This window comes from Rousettus aegyptiacus, unplaced genomic scaffold, assembly GCF_014176215.1.
Source record: "Rousettus aegyptiacus isolate mRouAeg1 unplaced genomic scaffold, mRouAeg1.p scaffold_m13_p_2, whole genome shotgun sequence".
Lineage (NCBI taxonomy): Eukaryota > Metazoa > Chordata > Mammalia > Chiroptera > Pteropodidae > Rousettus > Rousettus aegyptiacus.
In genome coordinates this window covers 47290309-47311567 of record NW_023416295.1, presented here as the reverse complement: position 1 = coordinate 47311567, position 21259 = coordinate 47290309, and the positions used below count along the sequence as shown (strand labels likewise).

General features: G+C 42.6%; 1 long non-coding RNA gene across 1 annotated transcript in view; it reads left to right on the top strand.

Moving 5' to 3' along the window:
* Positions 1–21259, top strand: part of LOC107499575 — a 91312-nt gene that overhangs the window by 18132 nt on the left and 51921 nt on the right. Inside the window, exon 3 of the long non-coding RNA XR_004955876.1 lies at positions 4373–4579. This is a non-coding gene — a long non-coding RNA (uncharacterized LOC107499575). The remainder of the gene's footprint in view (positions 1–4372; positions 4580–21259) is intronic.

Here is a 21259-nt window from a genome sequence, read left to right as displayed (position 1 = left end):
TCTTAGACCAGAGCTGCTCACCAGGCTGGTATGCTCATCTCTGAATGTCACATGAGAGAGAAATAAACTTCTTTGTTCTTTACTCTGTATTGTTAGGTCTTTTGGTTATAGCAGCCCAGTCTTATAGTTTAACTAACGCATACTATATACATACTTTCCACCCACATCCCCCGAGTATGTCCCATGGATAGCAAATTGTCCAGCGGGGCTGCCTGCTCTAACTGATTTAGCAGAGAAATGAGGTTGTTCTTCCTGGTATATATCACAAACATTTCTTCTTTTGTCCACCTTATTCAATTGCATTTATAATAAAAGGATCTACAAAAAAAAAAAAAAAAGAAGAAGAATTTACAATAGTCATAAAAAGCAAAATACCTTGGGATAAGCATGTTAAAAGAAATACACAGGCTCTATATGTGGAAAATTATAATTTTTTAGGTACATAAGAGAGCTGACTAAATTTAGAGATATACCACATTCCAAAAAATTTGATTATCAAGATGTACATTCTCTGCAAATTAATTTGGTAAGTCTTTCTAATAAAAATTATTTAAGGATTATGATAAGGGTGATTTAAAGTTATAGGAAGAATAAATGGAAGAGAATAAATAAGAAAATATAGAAAAATAAGAATTTTGGGGAAGGTTTTTCCTAAGAAACATCAAAATTATTAAAATGCTAAATATATAAAATAATCTGTACTGTTTCAAGAATAGACTTACAAATTAATGGGTAGAAAATTCTAGTAATTGTGTATACATGCACACATGAATTTATATATTATAATTGTATGCTTTATACTGGTAGGAAAAGGCTACACTGCTCAGTTAGTGATCACAGGATGATAATTTGTTGGCTAAGTGGAAAAAATCAGTTATATATTTATCCCATAAACAACAGGACTAATCTTTTTAAAGGAAACCATTTTTAAAATAAAGGAAATATAGGTATTTATCGGATCTTGCAGTGAGAAAGGAAAGGATGAAATAAAGAAGTATTGATATGGCTACCTAGGGATTTAAAATTTTAAAAAATAATTAAGCAAATATAGAAGATAATTAACAGAGAAAAAAATAACAGCAAATTCAAATCAATAGGAAAAATTCCTCCATAAAAAATGGACAAAGGATCTGATCAGACAATTTGTGATAGCCAATAAACATATGAAAAAACTCCAACTTCAGTAGTGATCGAGTAAATGATAATTATAATAAAAATGTAATATAGGTCTTCATTTATCAAATTGCTAACATTTTTAAAAGTTGTCATATTCAGTGATGAAATGGAAATTCTTATACATGCATAATTATAATTTATCAAAACATGGGCAAATTTGGCAAAGTGTATCAAAAACCTTTTACATGTTTATATTCCTTGAATAAACAATTATTCTTCTGGAACTTTGCTGTATAGACAGAACCAGAGAGCTCCCAAAGATTTTATGTTAAGCATCATGCTATATTCATGACAGAAAAATAATCAAAATAACCACAAAATATGTTTGAATACATAACAATTTTTCCACATGGTGGAATTTAATGCTGTCATGACAAAATTCTGTTTCGAAGAAAATATAGTGAAGCGGGGAAATGCTCGCAATATAATATAGTGAAACAAAATAGGCTGTACAGTGGCCTATGGGCCTTCCATAATGTGACCGCCCCCAACTCCTCCCCCATTCCAACCCCATCTGCCGCACTCTGCCCTTCGCTCACACCACTCTAGCAACCCTGGAGTCCTGAATATTCTCCCAATATGTCCATTATATGTAGCCCTGGGACTTCGACCTTGTTCTTCCCTCTGCCTGAAACATCCCTGAGTTATATGCAGAGCTTCCCTTTCACTTTCTTCAGTTTCTGGTTGAATCTCACCTTATCAGCCAGACCATACCTAGTTACTCCATATCAAAGTAGTAGCCACTGTTTATCCCCCTCCCTGCCACCCCATCCTTCCCTGCCTTATTTTTCTCTATAGCAATTATTGCTGCCTGACACATGACATATTTTCATGTTTATTTATTTATTATGTCTCCCCATGAGGAATCCCAGCTCCATAAGAACAGGGAACTTATCTGTTTTGCTCATTGATGTATCTCCAGCACATAGTAGGCAATCAATAAATATTTGTGAGATAACTGAATAAAATATCTAACTATATTGACAATATTATATGACATTTGTATAAAAACCTTAGGTGGTAGGTAGATAGATTTCAAAATGATGGGGAGGTAGTACACAAAATGTTAACTGTGGTTATTCTTGGATGGCTGGCTTGCTAGTGGTTTTGATTATTTCTTTATACTTTCCTGCGCTTATGTAACTTTTTGCTGGAAACTTATGTTATAATAAGAGAGAAACCAATATGTTGTTATTTTAAAATTCCATGATTTGCAAAGATCACCTAATACCTGAGTTGGCCAAATATTTCAAAGTGTAAACAATTCAATTTTTTTTAGAAGTTCTCACTTTTTCCATTTTACAAATCTGGTGACTCTTCCACAGGGCTCTGTTTTATCAGCTACTGCCTGCTGGTGTTTCCTTCCTCTGCCTTCCTCACTTCAGCAAGCACCTTGATGGTGTGCAATTTATTTTGGGAGAACGTCTCAGTTTACAAAAGCAGCATATTAAGCTACACTCCAGTGTCCTTGGCCCAGTGCCAACTTAGGAAATGCCAAGCCTTCTTGTCCTTCTTCTTCACCCTCTCCTCTGTCTCTTTCTCCCCACAGCCCAGCTTTGAGTTCCTTCCTGGGACCTGCATTGCCAGGTGCCTGGAGGCAATGGAGTGGCCTTTCACAGGCCCTGAGGCCTCTTAAAGGAAGGGAAGTTAGCTTGAGGATAATTAGACTAGGTGAGGTGACATGGCACAAATAGTGTTAATCCCCAAAGAGACTCCGCAGAACTGGTGTTAATCCCCATGAGATTTTATTACAGGCCCTACCCTCAGAGTCCTCCTGCCTACATAGAGATAGGCAGCTAGCCCTTTGAGGAAGCCATGTCCCAGCAGCCATAGTGACTGAAAGGGGACTGAGCTGTGAGATTCTTTGATTCCAAACCTCAGGCTCCTTTTATTTATACTCTCATGCCAGAACCTAGAGTATCTAGCTACACAAGGTGAATGAAAGATTATCACCCACAAACAGGCACTATTGTCTCACTTTTCACAGCACTTCATTTATTTAAGAATAATTATACAAATACAAAGAGTAGCCATCCCTTGACAACCAGAAGCACACCTATAATGACCAATGGATGCACAGGCCTGGGCTTGAAGGAAGAACATCATCAAATATGACAGAATCATGCTCTTAGGGCGCTGATGAGTGGCCAGCATTTCAAGGTGAGGTGGATAACATTCAGTTATTCGCAGACCCAGTGAAGAGGGCCTGCGGGCTGTGAGGAAGCCTGTGACAGTGAGGGACAGCACTGGTTTTGTTTGAACAAAGATGACTTTGTGTTGAGTAGTGGGAGGGAGTATGGCCTGCCAGGGGAGAGGAATCCTCTCTCTAGCCCCTTCCTTGTGGGTTACTAGAGTGGTAGTTCTACCTTCCAAGGATGTGCAGTGGGGGTACTTAGCAGTCCCTGGTATTTCTGAACCACAGCTGCCCAGGAAAGAGCTTCAAAATACATATGCTGTCCTAGGTCAGTCTCTACTGCCATTTAAAAATCCTCAAACCCCCAAACTGGGCTACTCCTTTGCACTTTCTGAACATGCTGGGCGTGCCTCTATGTATGAGTCACCGAACATGAATCATCTATTCAAGTATCTGTTTCCCCTTCTAGACACCATGTCCTAACTCATATTTGTAGGTCCAGTGTCTGGTACATGGGAGGTATACAGTCAGTATTATATTTTTGGAGTCTGCCTTTGAAAGTTTATTTAGAAATATTCCAAATGATGATGATTCCTTGGAGAAATGTTCCTTTAGAGCAAGATTCATGGAGATATTTTTGGGGATTGCCTATGTCTGAGTCTTCAAATGCTGAAGGGAGGTGTCTCTAGGGCATCAGAGACACTCAGCGCCTCAGATGGATTTTGTTACCATTACTTGATGCAGTGATTGTCACGATGGAAATCTCTTATATGTATCTAACGTGTCACAGTTTAAAGGCCTTCCAATTTTCTTTCTTTCTTTTTAAATACACAACTTTTATTGCGTCTTTAAAATATCACAAATAAGTACAAAGAATCATCTGACATCTTGGCATTACGGTAGCTGGACAACTTAGATCAGCCTGCTGACCTGTTCCTTTTTGAGAACAATAAATACCATCCAAAAATTTTCTGATATCCTTGTTGTGGCTTGTCGAATCAAAGTGGCTGAATTTGGTACAAATTCAATGTTGATTTCTTCAAGAATTCACTCATCTTTCAGGGCTTGAGATTCTGAACAAGCAGCACTTGACCTCATCCAAACTCTGAATGTAATTTTCAACTAAGAAATTTCAATTTCCACAAGAGAACCGTTCTCCTGAATAACGACATTGATGGGGAAGTGAGCATGAATAGACCTCATCCTGTAACAGAAGCCAGTGTAACACCCTTGATCATGTTCTGTACGTGACTACAGACAGTGCAAACAGTAAGTAGCCGTTTTCCTTCTATTTCCTCACCACTCATCAACTTGGAGCCTCTTCTTTTTCTTTCCAAGGAGACTGAGTCCTACAGTGATGTGACTGAAGTTCCTCCACAGGTTGCCTCTAGGGCCCTTCACAATAACTGTGCGTCTCTTCAGAGCGATGTCCACATTTTCTGGAATATCAACAGTCTGATTGCTGATTAGTCTTCATCCTCACAGTAGATGCAGCAAAGAGAGAATGTCTTTCGTCATCTCCTTTCACTTTTCTTATCACTTATTGTTCTGATCTCTATGGCATGAGCTGTGTGTGTGTTGGGGGGACATATTTAAAAATCTTATAAAAATCAAATACCCTTTGTGATTTATCTGAAAGCCTTATTTTTAGAGTTAAGCACCATTTTTCATTCCATTCAATGCACAATTATTGCATACCTGTTATGTGCTAGGCATTGTATAAGGCGCTGAAGATACAGAGGTGAAAACTCACAATTCCTGCTCAGATTAAGGTAAGGGCTATAATAAAGGTGTCATAAGAGGCCGTGGGAGCAATGAGCAGGAGTGCTTGCTGCTGCCTTTGGAGAAGCAGAAGGAGGGTCAGACCAAGATGATGGTGATGTTGATGATGAGGATGAGGATGGTGATGATAACGACATCATCAGCAGTATACAGGGCTTACTATATGCCAGGCACTGTTCTGGGTGTTTTGCACATATTAAGTCCCTTAATCCTCACAACCACCATATGCGATAGGGCTCTTATTATTTCTGTTTTACAGGTGAGAAAATTGAGGCATATAGAGATTAAATTGCTCAATTGTATCAGTAAGTGGTGGAGATTATCTACTATTTCTTGGGTTTCTGGACCAAAAACAGTAACGATAATACTGGCAAAGAATTGGTCTTCTGCTACTGCCATGTCCCTGGTTCCCTTCTTGAGGTATAGCCCACTAAATTCTTGAGCCAGTCTTTGAGCTTGATAGTATAGTGAGTCCTTATCCAAATGGTAAGCCTGATTTGTGGCCTTGGCCCCATATACCCAAATAGCCCACCACAGATAGAGTAATGGTTAAGATATGGGATTTCAAGTTAATAACTTTAGGCTAGAATTCTGGTGCTGTCAATTCTTAGATATTGACCTCTAAGCCTTAGGCTCCCCACCTATAAAATGGGGATAATAGCCATATTTATGCCTCTGTGGCCTCACATGTCAGCTATTTCCTACACACACACCCCGCCACCTACCACACAAACACAAGATGGGGCCCCTGAACCACACAGATGCTGAAAATGAGCCAACCTGGAAGCCCGTGGAGTTCCCCGGAGCGCCTGCGGCCATTGTTCTGTTGCCGGGGAGGGTCCTCTGGCAGGGAGGGGCACAGGGCTTCAGGGCCTTCAGGAGACAGCTGCCTCAGAGATTTCCTCTGCCTTGCTGCCTGGAGACCTAAGCTCTTCCTTCAGAGGCCGAAGTGAATGTAGTTGAAAGAAACTGCTTTATGGAAACAACAGTTGTGACTGGTTGCAAGGCTGGCAAGAGTTATTGGAAGTGGGTCTAGCCTGGGGTTGTGTCCCTGGGGAGTACCTCAGAAAAACCTTGGGGCTAGCAGCACACTCTCTGTTTATTCAGGGGTTTCCTCACTGAACCTGCTGAGGAAACAGCTTTGTAAGGAAAGGGAAAACACATGGGTTAGGCAAGGTGCTCAGAGGGCCTAACGGGGCCCGAGTGGCTGCCTACAAATTGCCTCCTACCTCAGTGCCATGGGTGGGGGGATGCGGGTGGGTACAGAGTACAGTGCACTTCCTGTCTTGTGTGGGCTCAGAGCCAGCTGTGTCACTCCAGGCCCTTCGGAGGGGCTGGCTTATGGCCACCACCTCCTGGGAACACCTGGTACCTTTTAGGGAGGGGCCTTCCAAGCCCTTTAAGTAATTTCTGAAAGGAAAAAATTAGTTTGTGACAGAACTAGCTGTCTTTTTACTCACTTTACTCTACCTCACCCTCATCCTTGATGAGAGGATTTTTTTTAAAAGCATAATAATACATCAAAACTATTTTGTGAGAGGTTATAATATTAGCAAGAGAGAGAGGTCTGTTTGTTTATGTGAGCTCCATTTGGAAAATAGAATCTGTGCATTTCTTTCAGAATGAAGGGCAGACTCTACAGGTCTCATGGCTCTGAGACCTTGGCGATGCTGGTGATGGAGGTGGGTAGACGGACACGAGGCAGGGGGTGAAAGGAAGCGGGGAGAAAGACCGAAGGAGCAGGAGCTTAGTCATATCCAGAATTTCACTCTGGAGGGACTGCAGGGTGACGTGATTGGAAGTAAATAGATGATTTTATCATCCTCTGACCTCTCAGCTATCTGTGATTAGCTACAAGAAATATAAGATTCTTTCTGGGATTGGACTGTGGTTTTTAGGGGAAGGTAAGACAGCATGGTCTTCTTGATTTAATGGCCTGAGTATATCCTGCGCACTGGCACCATGCTTCCCACTGAGGAGAGACTGAAGAACCTGTGGGTGCTGAAGGGCTGGTGCTCTGGCTGAGGAAACCATTCCTGCTGATCACAGACAGCAGCGATTGGAGGACAGACAACAGCCTCTTGTAGGTGGTAGTCACGGGAGGTGTCATGGGGCACACAGGTCTCCTAGCATTGAGGGGTGGCAGGATAGAAACAGGAAATGGAACTCTGGTTCAGGGGGTATAGCATACTCAAGCTGGCTTTAAACCTGTCTGTAGTGAAGTCTTTGAGTGAAAACTTTTCCTGCCATGAGATCCTCCTTCTGACCAGGGATTACTGGCTCCTAATCATTCACTGAGCAGGACTGGACCCAGCACTGAAGGCTACACTGAAGGACCTGGCCGATTTGGGTTTGAGGGTTCAGGGAACTCTGGCCTCTGGGCTCTTTGCCATCCTGGAAAAGAAGCAGCAATTTTACACACCACACACACACACACACACACACACACACACACACACACACACACCACACACCCCACGGAAATGAGGGAAACTGATGGAGACAGTGGCAGAAGCTCAGGAAGGATTTTGTTGGCTGGAGAAATAAGCGTGCCACCCACTGCAAGTGCAGAGCCTCTGCACAGATCCACTGCTGGAGAAAGTTACAGCTGAGCAGAGAGCAGGTGGCTGCACTGGGCTGGGCTCAAGCACATGGCCCTGCTCCAAGAAGTTCTGCTGGTGCCCATGTGGCTCCAGAATGCCAGGTCAACTTCTCCAGCTCTGAGTTCAGGTCTGCAAACCTCTTGGTCTCTCCTCCAGGGACTTCCACCAGATACAGTATTGCATGACCTGGGTTATTCTACTCAGAACCAATCCCACACCCCACCCCACTCCACCCCATGGGCACCTTAAACCTCTTGGAAATGTGTTTCATTTTGTTGTTGTTGTTGTTTGCTTTTAAACTATTTCAAAAACGTTCTTATTTTTGTTTTCTCCTTTACAAATTTTATAAGAAAGATCTCAAAATCATTGGTGTCGAAAGATCTCAAAATCGTTGGTACAGATAATGAGTAAAGCAGGACTAGGTGGGTAGTTACAAAGTCAGGGGATTTAAAAGAAGAAATCTCTTTTTCTGTAATCATCACACCCAGTGGAGAAATAGTCTCAGCCATTCCAAGAATTGCGAGCAACACAGAGGGACTTAAGTGCCTTGGTAACAAAGTGTATCATGTATAGTACCTTATAGTCATGAGAAGATTTTTTACATAATCAAGAATATCATTTTGAAATGAGGGAACGTTGTCAGAGATTGATCTTGGACTACTGCAGGTAGCGCTTGCTGTCATGCTCATGGTGTGCAAGGCATCTCGATGTCAGAACTGAGAATGCTCTGGTCGGTAGGATTGAGAGACGAAAGATTTTTCATGAGTTGAAGAGCAGCCCTTAGGATTCAGTGCTTTATTCTATGTTAATAAGGTTGTTATTGTCATATTCTCCTGCATTCTAGACTGTGTAAAATTTATGAAATGCGCTTTCAGAAAGTCACTTAAGTGTGCTCTAATAACCTGTTATTACATTTCTAGGTTGGTTTGTTTTTGAGATCTGAGCGTGTTTAAATCAAATTTTCTGTAAAAGGTCTATGTTAACGCCTTTGATACTTAGGATGTTTATTTTAAATTTCAAATCAGAAAAGATCTTTTTTTAAAAATATAAATTTATTGGGGTAACATTGACTAGTAATATTATATATTTCAAGTGTACAATTCCATAATATATCATTTGTATATTGCATCGTGTGTTCAGCACCTGAAGACTAGTCTCCTTCCGTCATTATGTATTCGACCCCCTTCATCCTCTTCATTCCCCAGCCCCTTTCTCCTCTGGCAATGACCATACTGTTGCCTGTGTTTATGAGGTTGTTTATTTTGTTTTGTTTGTTGCTTTCTGTCTTCTATCTTGTATAGGAGTGAAATCATATGGTTCTTGTCCTTTTCTACTGACTTATTTCATTTAACATGATACTCTCAAGATCCATCCTTACTGTTGCAAATGGCAATATTTCATCATTTTTTATTGCTGAGTAGTGTTCCACTATATATGTGTACTACATCTTCTTTATCCAATCATCTTTTGAAGGATACTTAGGTTGGTAAAAGTCTTAATAACAGAAACTTTTTCTCTCTCTTTTTTTTTTTTTATCAAAATTAAGCCTTTTCTGTGCAAATTTTTTAGCAAAGTAATTACATTTTCCTTTGTCACATTGTGCTCAGAACATGCGTTTCTTAATCCTGCCTTTGTTTTTCAAATGCATGGCAGCTACCATAGTTCAGGTCCTATCAACTGTCCTTTTATTATCGTAATTACATAACTACTTTTTTTTTTTTCCTCTATTCTTATTGCCCCTCCTATCCAAGAACCACACTGTTGTGCAACTGAACTTTGAAAGTACAGGTCTATGAAAGTTCACACTACACAGGCAAGAATGTATGTATGGAAGTGAACAATCAGAGATGCTGTGGGTGTGAATGGGTGCAGCCCTTTAGAAGGGCAACATGGTCATGTCTATTAGAGTTATGGGAATGGACACCTGTTGGCTCAAAGTTCCACTTCCAGGAATTTACCCTACAGATATCCTATCCATGCAAAGACGTATGTGCGAGGATCTCAATTGTTTATAATGACAATATATTGGAAACTAGCTAAAGGGCCATTAGTAGGAGCTGTTGAAATGAATGATGATAATTGGATGATGGAATTTGTAAGGGCCATTTGCTGGTCGCTACCCTAGGATCTATTTCCTTTTGCCTTTTCCTGATGGTTGGTTGGCGTTGACCCTTCTCCCATTCCCAGGGTGGACCTAATTGGTAGAAGCCAATCAGTCCATCATTATTTCCCTGGCCTCAGAACTGTTTCATGTAAAATGAAATCTTGTCTGATCAAAATGAGTCAGAATGAATCCGAGGCTTGGAACAGCGGTAGCCACAGGATAAAGTTAAGTTAATGTGTTATGCAAAGGTTATAACTGGCCTCAGCCTGTCCTCCCTACCTTATCTCTGGCTGCTCCCTTCCTTTACTCTGCACTTCATCAAAGCAGGATTGCTTGTGATTCATCCTACAGAGCATGCTCGTTGGTCTCTCTGCCTTTGCACGTGCTGCTCTTCCTGCTCTTCCTGTTCTTCCTTCTGATTCACGCAGGCAACTACCGTCATCCTCTGGCACCTTCCTTCCTGGGTGCGCCCACAGCCCTTGGTCCCTTTCCCTTTCTTGCTACCACCACATTTTATTGTAATTATTTGTTTATACCTATGCCACCTGCTATTCTGTGAGCGAGCTCTTTGAGGACCTGTGTCTCCCTGGACTGGGACAGTCAGTACTGTGACATGTTGGAAAGAGTACCTCATAGCTGTTCTGTGAACAATTGGAAATAGGTTCAAATCCCAGCTGTCTTTTTACTAAACTGTTCAATCCCTTTGAGATTTCTTTTCCCTTGCGGCTATAAGTTCTTATCTATTCTTTGTCTCTCTGCCCAGTAGCAATTAGCCAGGTTGTAGCAGAGCTAGAGTTTCCAGCCCAGACCAGATTGTGTTTCCTTACTCTTAGCAGCTCAGGGGAGTCCTCTTTCACTTCACCAGGGGTTGTCTGAGAGTCGTAGCAGGTCCAATGACCTGCTCTTTGTCTGCTCCAACTCACACAGTCTGTCGTGAAGTTTTCATCCAGTTTATAAAATTGAAAACGCTGTGGGGAATAGAAGAGAAAGAAGAAAATTAGCATTAGCAAAAATATAGTTAGTCACGTGGGTATTCGTCCCATCCAGCAATCTACTCCCTTGTCCAGGAGCTATTCCCACGAAGCCATCATTCCTGTTAAGTAATTACAAAGCCCAGGGGAAATCTGCCATCTGATCATAAAATCAGTGAAGTAGTCTTTCCAGGAAAGAGGCACAGTGAAGCAACAGTGAACTTCTCGTTCAAACAGAGAAGCTGATTGAGCTTGCTCAGAGAGGAGCTGACCCACTTGCCAGGCTTGACACTGTCGGGCCTGTCACTGGTAGGGTGTTGTAGGTACTCAGGAAAGACCTGGCTGGCTGTCAACTGGCTAATGATGCATAAGACAGACAATGAGCCGTTGAGCCTACTTCTGGTTTCTGTCTTCAAGAGCAGTGATTGGTTGTTGGAGTCTCGAGAAGATGTGGTGTCCAAGGCATTGGATAACAGATTCAGGGCTAGCTTATGCGATGTCTTTGTATACATAAGAAAAAAAAGCGCCCCTTCTGGGCCAACGCGGCCCCACACGAGAGAACAAAGCTTCCAAGTTGGAGCGGCCTCTGTTCAAAGAAGGACGTTCATTACTCTGGGTGGGCACAACCCCATGTGAGGCACCTAGATCTCAGCTCCCACTTGTCCTCTCAGCCGGGAGCCACTATGCAGCACGTGAACTATACAACTATTCTTGTAGCCCAGAAGACATAGCTTTGGGGCATTTAGAAAGGAGAGGTGAGAGAAAAATGAATTGATAACTTTCAGGGTTGTTTCTCTCAAAGTATGAAACTTCTTATCAGAACTACCTACAATACTTGATGAAAATGTGTATTCCTGGAACTCACCTCAGAAAAACTAAATCAAACTCTTCGAAGGGTGGGGCCCACCAATTTGAATTTGTAACTGGCACCCAAGATGATCTAATAAGCACTAAAGCCTGTGAACTGCTGTTTCAGCAACTATTCCGTCAGAAGTCCTTGAGATCTACATATTTGGGACTTAGAACTATCTGACGGGCACGGCAAAAATAGACCATGCATTCTCTGACCTCCGCAGTGTCATCTCGTGTGTCCTTGACGTCTTCTGAAGCCTTCTTCTCTGAGGTTTGGAGCTGATGTCATTGTTTTTCCTGGCACCACTGCTTTGCTGTTTCTAACAAGCACTTTTAAAGGCATCAGCTTTTAGGATAAAAACTCTAGGAATCTTGAAACAAAGAGGGGACTCAGATAATTTCACATTTGTTCTCTTCATCAGCCTCAGGCTTCTTTCCTACCTCCTGGTCCTGTAGCAGAGAATGTTTCAGACCGGTCCGTTTAAGGAAGTCTCCTGGAGACATTTTGGTCTCTATTTTATGTGAAGGTTAAATTACATTATCTTAAATTACCAGGTGCTGATCAGTGTATTTCGTTGAACTGGCATTTCTGGCATTTGGAATAATGCTTGAAATATGAATGTGATCAGCCCATACATGGCCGCTCTTCTTTTATTTAGAGAATTTCACTGGAACAGAATTTTAGCTAAACCCACATGTGCTTACTTATACTGTATATCAGGGGTCCCCAGTCCCCAGGCCGCGGAATGGTACCAGTGCATGGCCTATTAGGAACTGGGCTGCACAGCAGGAAGTGAGCAGTGGGCAGGCAAGCGAAGCTTCATCTGTATTTACAGCTGCTCCCCAGCGCAAGCATCACCACCTCCGTTCCACCTCAGATCATCAGGCATTAGATTCTCATAGGGGAACTGGTCCCTGGTGCTAAAAAGAATGGGGACCACTGCCGTATATGACAGATGTCCATTACTCTGGGACACAGGGCAGAGCTTGTACACTTAGCTTCCTTTCCTTGGGGGATGAAGTAATTCGCAGACACTGTACCTACTGTAGACAGAATGTTTGTGTCCCCTCAACATTTATATGTTAAAGCCTATCCCTCAATGTGATAGTATTTGGAAGTGGGGCCTTCAGGAGTTGGTGAGGTCATGAAGGTAAAGCCCTCATGAACGGGGTTATAAAAGACACCCCAGAGAGCTCCCTCACCCCTTCCCCCAAGATGACCATTTATGAACCAGGAAGTGGTCCGTCACCAGACACCAAATCTGCTGGTATCTTATTCTTGGACTTTTTAGCATCCAGGACTGTGAGAAATAAATGTTTGTTGTTTAAGCCACCCTGTCCATGGTATTTTTGTTATAGCAGCCCAAATGGACTAAGCCTTTCACATCGTTGTTCTTGTGCCAAGTACAGTGCAAGATACACTAGTGCGAGAGGTTGAGCCCGTACCCTACCTCAAGATCTAGACCCCTAGTGTCTAACACGGTAGAGACCAGCGCATGTGGCTATGGAGTACTTGGAACGTCTGAATAGAGATATGCTCTAAGTGTAAAATACACACCAGATTTCAAAGACTATGTAGGGAAAAAAATACATGTAAAACATCTCATTAATAATTGTTTATATAGATTACATGTTAAAATCATAATATTTTAGATATATTAGGTTAAAGTATATTATTAAAATTAATTTCACCAGTTCTTACTTTTTTTTAATGAAGCCGCTAGAAAATTAAAAATTACATATAAGGCTTGCATTATGTTATCATTAGACAGCACTGCTCTAGAGGGTGCTCATGAGTAATTGATGTTCATCGGGCAATATGATTACTGTTAGGAAGGAGAGGGTGAGCTAGGAGCAGTTTAAAAGCGCCCTAACTTAGCCTTGGGATTTAAGGGAAGACTTTCTGAAAGGAGGTGATATCTAATTTAGAACAGAAGCCGAGTAGGAACAAGGTGCAGAGTGAGATGGTGAAGGGTGTTGGAGGTGACAGGGTGGGTGCATTTGGGGAGCTGTGAGTGGTTCAGTGAGGCTGTAGTCAAGGGTATAGGATAGTGGGCAGAAATAGACTAGAGAGAGAGGGAGAGGTCAGGATGTGGGGAGAGGGGCTCTGCTTCTTTCTGCGAGGGAGAGCTATGACCTCCTTTTCCTGGAACTGGAATTAGACATGAATGAATATTTGGTTTTCTTTCCACCTGGGGTGGCAGCAGATGGGGGAGGAGATGCTCAGCAATACTGGGAGTAGGAGAAAGTTTAAATTTTTGCCCCTTTTGCCAAGTGTGTGACTGATGAATTGGACAAGTTACTTACCAATGAAATTATATGTATGAACGTGCTTTGTAAAATATTACGTTCCTATATAAATATTACTTTATTTATTATGCTTAATTGGATCTTGATCTTGCTATAATAATATTGAATTATAAATTTTATCTTTGGGAAATTTGGAATATTTGCTTCAGATTTTAGCCTGTTTTTATTTTTAAGGATAGTAATAATCATTTTTCAAGCAGAAGAATCCAAAGAGAGTAACAGTTCTGACACTAAAGGTTCAGAATTTATAGGAATGGTACAGCCCGGGTTATAAACCAAGGATATGGCACCATTTTATATTCTCATAGGGTACAATGCATTCGGAAGTTAATGCTCAAAGATTTATTTTAAAAATAAACATCAGAATCTCTCTGTTCTTGCACAGTGCATCTTTTCTCAGATGGCTATTATCATCAAAATTCCAACAGAGCAGTAAACTAAATGCTTGGTGTGGGAAGATCAGGAAGTCTCACTTCTGCGTGTGGTTTGGCTTTGCTCTTCACACACAGGAAAATTATTAGCATCTGAGAGTACGCTTATCTGGAAGCAGTTAATTTGCACATTGCCTTCTTTGCCTCAGATAGTTTCTAGGGATGGAGGACAGGCAGAATTTGTCCAGAACAAACAGCTTCCCACAGATAAATGTCCTTTGACCCCTATAAGGCTCAGATTTAAATTACTTTCTTCTAAGACAAGTTTTCTAAGGAAAGAGGAATGATTTTGGACATTTCTTCATTCTTTCCATTTATTAAGCACCTACTCTGTGCTGGAGACTGTAGTGGTTACTGAGAATAAATGATTAAGAAGGGAGCCCTTACTTGGATTGAGCTTATGATCAAGTCAGAGAGACGGACATATAATCAAGTAAGTCAGCTACAGTGTAGTTTAATGTTATAGTAAAGGTAGGTACATAAAGCTACGGATGCCCATGAAGGGAGGAAAGCATTCAAATTCTATGTGGATGATGATAGAAAGGGCAGGAGAGCCTTTGCCTAGGAGGTAATATTGAAGCTTGGCCTTGAAGCAGGAGCAGGAGGAGGTAGTAGAGAGGGTGAGAGAGCATTCTGTGTGGTATGAGAGCTGTGGCTCGCTTGGGGAGCTGTGGGCTGCAGAGTAAGGCACGTGAAAGAGAAAGTGTTGAGACAGAACAGGTAGGTACAGGAAGAAACTGGTATAGCACCCAGAGGGGTGTGGACTTTTTCCAAGAGATTTTTCTGTTGGAGAGTGACAAGGTCTAATCTGTTTTAGAAAGAACTCCAGCAGTGGTGAAGCCTAGATTGGGTGGGAAAGGACTGCTCAGCAGCCTAGAGTCCGATGAGTTGGAAAATTACTACTATTTGCAATTCCTTTTCTTCTCTCTGGGAAATGTCCAGCCACCGCCCCCCCCCCCTGCCCCCCACCCAACCACCAGGCAAAGGTGGCATTGTCTTAGATCAGAAGTTCTGGCTCCTTCCACAGAGAGCCCAGGGGGCATATGACATGGGGATTCAGAAGAAGCACCACTTCCTTGCTCATGATGGATTTCCCCCTTGGCCTACACTCCTGGTTTAGAAAGCACATTTGTCATCGAGTGGGGTTGGCTCAGTGAGTCTCAGTGTCCAGCCCACTAGGCAGGGGTTGGCTGGCTGGTGATTTAAGGGCCTGGCTCTTGCCTGGAGCCTGGGTGTCCAGGGCTGACAGGAAGCCCGAACTCTCCACTGTGTGATGGTGGGCCTGCAGGACCACTGCGGAGTGGCAGGAACCTTGGTGAAATGTGAAATTTCCGTTGGCCGCGGGCCACTGTTCCCACTGCAAGCTGACACTCCACCCTGAGGCAGGATGCCCTGCCCTGCGGAGCGGTTGGAAGTGATAAATACATTTGTTTTTGAATTAGAACCTTTCCTGGCACTGAGGGGAAACGCATCTGCGGCCAGCCTGGCCTCACTACTCCCCTTGCCTCCACATGGCCTGCTCTCTGGCACAATCTGGAGCCCTGATTAATGATTACACTGGCTTGCCTGAGCCCAAACCTCCAAGGACAGGGCGCTGAGATGAAGGTCCCTTCCAGAGTTTATCAACATCAAAAGTACCCTGATCACACCACTCCAGGTAATCATAGCCCAGCCCTGCCCTTCATTTCCCTTATTATGGCAATATGCTTCGTTTATGTCAACACTGTGAGTGGCTGGCAAGAGGTCAGATCACCAGCCCTGAGGTGCCCTGAGGATGTAGGCTGGGCACTTACCTAGGCTGTTAAGTAGCATTTATTTCACTCTTCACATGTTTAGCAAAGTTGAGCAATTTCTTAAATACTCCGAAGTCTTCCATGAGCTCTGAGCCCCAGGTGCAGCCCTGAGATGGAGCAGGGTGGCCAGGAGGGATGGGGTAGTGCTCCTCTGGCTGTCCTTTGGGCAGCTGTGCCCTGCACTGTGAAATACCTTGTGCAGCACACCTGCAGACAGAAACCTGCGGGGCTTCTGTGAGCAAGAAACTGATTTTCATTTAAGTTGCAATGTATAGTAATAACCAGGAATTTGTTTGGATAGCCAGTTCTCTTTCGTTGATTTTTGGCTAATTTCTTAGGAGGGAGAAATTAAGGTATTGGAAATCATTTTGTTCTTTATTGTTTCCATCTGGTAAGATATGTTATCCTCTGATAAAACACAAAACCCAAAAGCGTACCCTTCGTTTTCTAAGTCATGATTGTTCTGTATAAGTATAACTTAAGGAGGGTCAGAGGGCTACGGATTTGCTGAATCAACGCAGAGTATAACACTGCAGTTCAGAATATTCAGTCTGAACACACGGCCACTAGGTCATACCCTCCCAAGGCTGTGTGATTCTGGGCATGCTACTCTGTCTTCTCTAAGATCATTTTTTTCATCTGTAAAAGAGAGACAGAAATATTACCAACCTCTTAAGGCCATTGTGAGGATTAAAAGGAAGCCTGGGTAAAGGTATTGAATAAGTATGCAGAAATATTATTAAGTGCCCACTCTGTGCCTCCCTTAGAAGGGAGAGGTGAGAGAAAAGTGAATTGATAACTTACTTAGAGTTGTTTTTCTCAAAGTATGGAAGAAGGCACAGATGAGTAGACTATAGCCCTCTCTATAGGTGCTCCAACTCTAATAGGAGAAGCAGATACTGACATACATACTAACTATGGAAATACAGGCATGTACGAAGTGCATGAATACCCAGGAGTATTCATTGGGCAATTCGGGAAAATGTCACAGTGGAGGCAACCTTCAACTGAGCACCGAAGGAGGGTTAGAGATTCAACAGGTAGACGGAGATAGAAAATGACATTTTGAACAGTATCAGCAGCTTGTGTACAAAGAGAGGCAGGAAAGAGTATGGCCCGATCAAAGAAACACAGGAGTCATTAAAAGAGAAATTTTAAAAAGGATAAATTTGTGACTCTTACAGAATTATAAAGTCAGCATCTGCCAAAGGTTTTATTTTACTTATTAATTAATGAGGAAACCAGTAAGATACTACAAATGGTTCAAAGGAGAATTCAAAGAATGCTCATATATAAGTGATCAGAAATGCTAAAAAGAATCTACAGATAGATGCAAAACTGGCCAGTATCCACAGGGTCATAACCTACTGCATCTCCGGGAGCACAGTTTGCACTTCTGTAGCCAAGAATCATTTGCATCACTTTCACTAGTGTACAACTTATAGAAATAAAATATAAAATAATTGTGAAAGAGCTCAAAGACAAAGAAAGGTGAAGATAACCTTTGTAGGGTACACTGGACAGAACACTCAGTTAACTTTTTTTGGCCCGTTTCAAAAATTTTCAGTTTTTCCTGACAGAGTGAGTGAGTTTTACTGTGAACCAGAGGGAAGTGGTGGGGATAGATGAGAGGGAGATGAGGCCTGAGGTGCAGGCGGGGGCCAAATCACGAAGAGCCCGCCTGGGCCATCACGCTGGGGATTCCGAGTTTTACTCTACAGCCACAGTGTCAGAGACAGACTGTGGGAGACTGAGGCTAGAGGACTGGACTCATGCTGCCGCAAGCCAAGGAACTACCAGAATCCAGGGCAGAGGGCTGGAACGGCTTCTTTGCTAGAGCCTTGAAAGGGAGCATGGCCCTGCTAATACCTTGATTTTAGGCTTTTGGACTCCAGAACTATGAAAGAATAAACTGATGTCACTTAAGCCATCCGGTTTGTGGTAACTTGTTATGGCAGCCCTAGCAAACAATTACAGGGTGGCAACAGCTTTCTGCTCTTGCTGGTTCCTTAACCCCACCCTCCAACAAACGGGCCGTCACTAAGAAGTCTCTTTAGAACTCCCAGTCGAGCGTCTCATCTCTTTTTGGCCAGGACAATCACTATAATAGATCCACTACTGTACATCAGGTGTTAACTTCTCCTTTTCCCTTTGGCTTCCTTCAAGAAAAATGTTATGTTCCTGGTCTTTTTATGCTCTTGGGAGTTGTTTTGTATTAGAATTGTTTATGGTAAACTTAGGGGTCTTATTCTGGAGAGCGGTTTGCATTTTCTTAGCCCACAACTTCTGCGAAGGGCGTCGTGCCAGGGGAAAGGGTGATAGCGGGAAACCTATGCGCCGCTTTCTCGGTGTTTTACATGACGATCAAATGCTTGAACGTTAATGTCTACAATCTGGGGACCTGCCTGGCATTCCTCACATTTCCTTCTCCATACTGAGGTCACATCCATGTAGGGGTCTTCACCTTGAACTCCAGGAAAAACAATATTAGACCGAAATAGACACATTTGTTTGTGTCGGGCCTGAGTGTAGTAGAAGGGCTTGTTGTGTGCTGTGAAGTGCTACATCCCATCTGCCCCGGCAAGTTGGAAACACAAATATCTCTTTATCCTCGCAGCCCTTTCCTCTCTTCTGCGTGAGAGTCTCTGAACAAAGGTTAGCCTGTATTCTTTGGCCGGCTTTCCAGATTTCTCCTCTTACCAGCACAAAGAAAAGATCTCTTCTTAGTCTAGTAGTCTTATTTATTTTCTCCAGTCAAGACAAGACACATCACCAGTTATTAGCAGGGGTGATAATGTGACACTTAAGCAAGGTCATACGGATGGCAGATGTCCATACTGTTAATTTTCTCAGACTTAAAATACCAGCACCTGTTCTTTTAAATGTGAGAGGCACTCATGTATTTAAAAGCCTGTTTGATTTATCTTGTCCTGGAATGTTCTTTCCACGGAATGTTGTGCCAAACAGGTGGATCTGTGGTGCTCTGAGAATCTCTGCAGCAGTGCAATAATAAAGTTTACAATAATAAACTTCTTTCATATTGTTACTTACTCGTTTTCAGCAGTTTTCTATTTGTAAAAATTCTATGGCCTATCAGAGTAGCATTGTTCCTGCCCCAATTTATCGAACATCTTTTTCCTGGCTGGGAAATGGTAAACAGGTAAATATTTTTTTATGTTAACATTTTTACTTTTTATTCATGGCAGGTGATTCTGGCTTTCCATTTGGAGGAGTGTTATAAAACTGCTTTTAGAAAAGCACAAGTAATATGTAGATCTGACAAACATTTTTGAAGGTGGGATAACCAAGAAGTATAGTAAATCCTGATCTTTGCAAATGCAAATGACTCCTCACTCAGCAAGTAGATCCAGCTCCCTACTAAGATTTCAGTGCAATCCAAATAAAAGTTTGCCCTGCCCTAATAGATCATGGGGCCTGAACACCTGGGTCGGTTCCCTTGGCTGCAGCTGAACCACTCTGGCTGAACTCGGAATCTTACAGGTGTGTTTAGAGACCCACCCACCCTCTGCTCAGCACCATCAGGAGAGGGCCTGGAGAAGGACTTGCTTGGTCTGTGAAGACGGCGCCTCTTCAGGAAGCTGAGGCTGTTCCCCCAAACTAGTCTGACCTCAAGTGCACTTCAGGTAGAGAGGACAGCAGGCCACATCAGACTCTCATAGGACCGTCACATTCTCATGGTGTATTAGTTACCTAGGGCTGCTGTTACAAATCACCACAGAGATGGTGGCTTCAAAACAACAGATATTTATTCTCTCACAGTTCCAGAGGCCAGAGGTCCAAAATCCAGGTGTTGGCAGGATTGGTTCCTTCTGGGATTTCTAAGGGAGAAACCACCCCATACCTTCCTCCTAGCTTCCGGTGGTTGCCTGCAATCCTTGGTGTTCCCTGGTTTGCAGATACATTGCTCCAGGCTCTGCCTGTACCTTCACATGGCCTTCTCCTCTGTATCTGTCCAAAATTCCCTCTTAGAAAGACAGCAGTCATAGAATTAAGACCCACCCTAGCCCAGCGTGACCTCATCTTAATGTGATTAAGTCTGCAAAGACCCTATTTTCAAATAACGTCGCAATTACAGATGCCAGGGTTAGGACTTCAATTTATCCTTCAGGGGGACACAGTTCTATACAGTACACAAGGTAAATAGAAGCCATGGCATTTCAGAATTAAAGAATGACGCTCAGGAATTCTAGATATGGCTGAGTCAAATGCAGGCTCTCTGCCTGGGTTAGGTGCTGATTGCACTTTGTCTCTGTTTCCTTATCTGCGGTGTAGGAGGATAAAGCAGTGACCAGCCAAGGGTCTGTGTGAGGATTAAGTGAGATAATCTGTGTGAAACACAGCGCCTGGCACAAAGCAAGCCGCAATAAATGTTACATAACCTTGTATCGCCTCCATGTATGACCAATCGGCCTCTCATAAACTAGCAAGTGCCACTTAGGATCCTTGACAAGAAAAAATGACACTTTCATTTTGGTCTGGAAAATTTAAGTAATCTTTGAGGATCAAGAATAATGTTTATATTTTGATTTGAAAGAATGACCCTTTTGATGATTATACAACACTCTGGTTTCTTGTATAAACTGTCGAAATAGTATATTTGAACACGGCTTCTCAGGTTTCAAAGTGTTTTTATTTGATTCTCACATAAGCTCTGAGAAACTGGAAGGGCAGGTATCGATAATCCATTTGATAGATAAGGAAACTGAGACAAGGGTTAAGAGATTTGCTTTAGATCAGCAACTATAGTAGAGATGTCTGGCTGCCCACCCAACTGGTATTTTCTCCTCTTCCTTGGTAACCAAACCCCTGTATTGTTCAGATAATGATGTGACCAGTTTAAAAAGAACATTCCCAGACTCTGGGTAACAGTAGTTGGGGACAGGGGAGCTTTCAAAACAACCCTTTAAAGGAGGCCAATTCATCTGGCAGGAGCCCTTTTGCAACCAACCTACCTACCACCACCACCACCACTACCACCGTGTGTGTGTGTGTGTGTGTGTGTGTGCTGGCATGCACACTTCTTTTCCTCTAAACTTGGGAGTAGTTGGTTGACATTTGCAGTCCCAAATTAGGAATCCACAC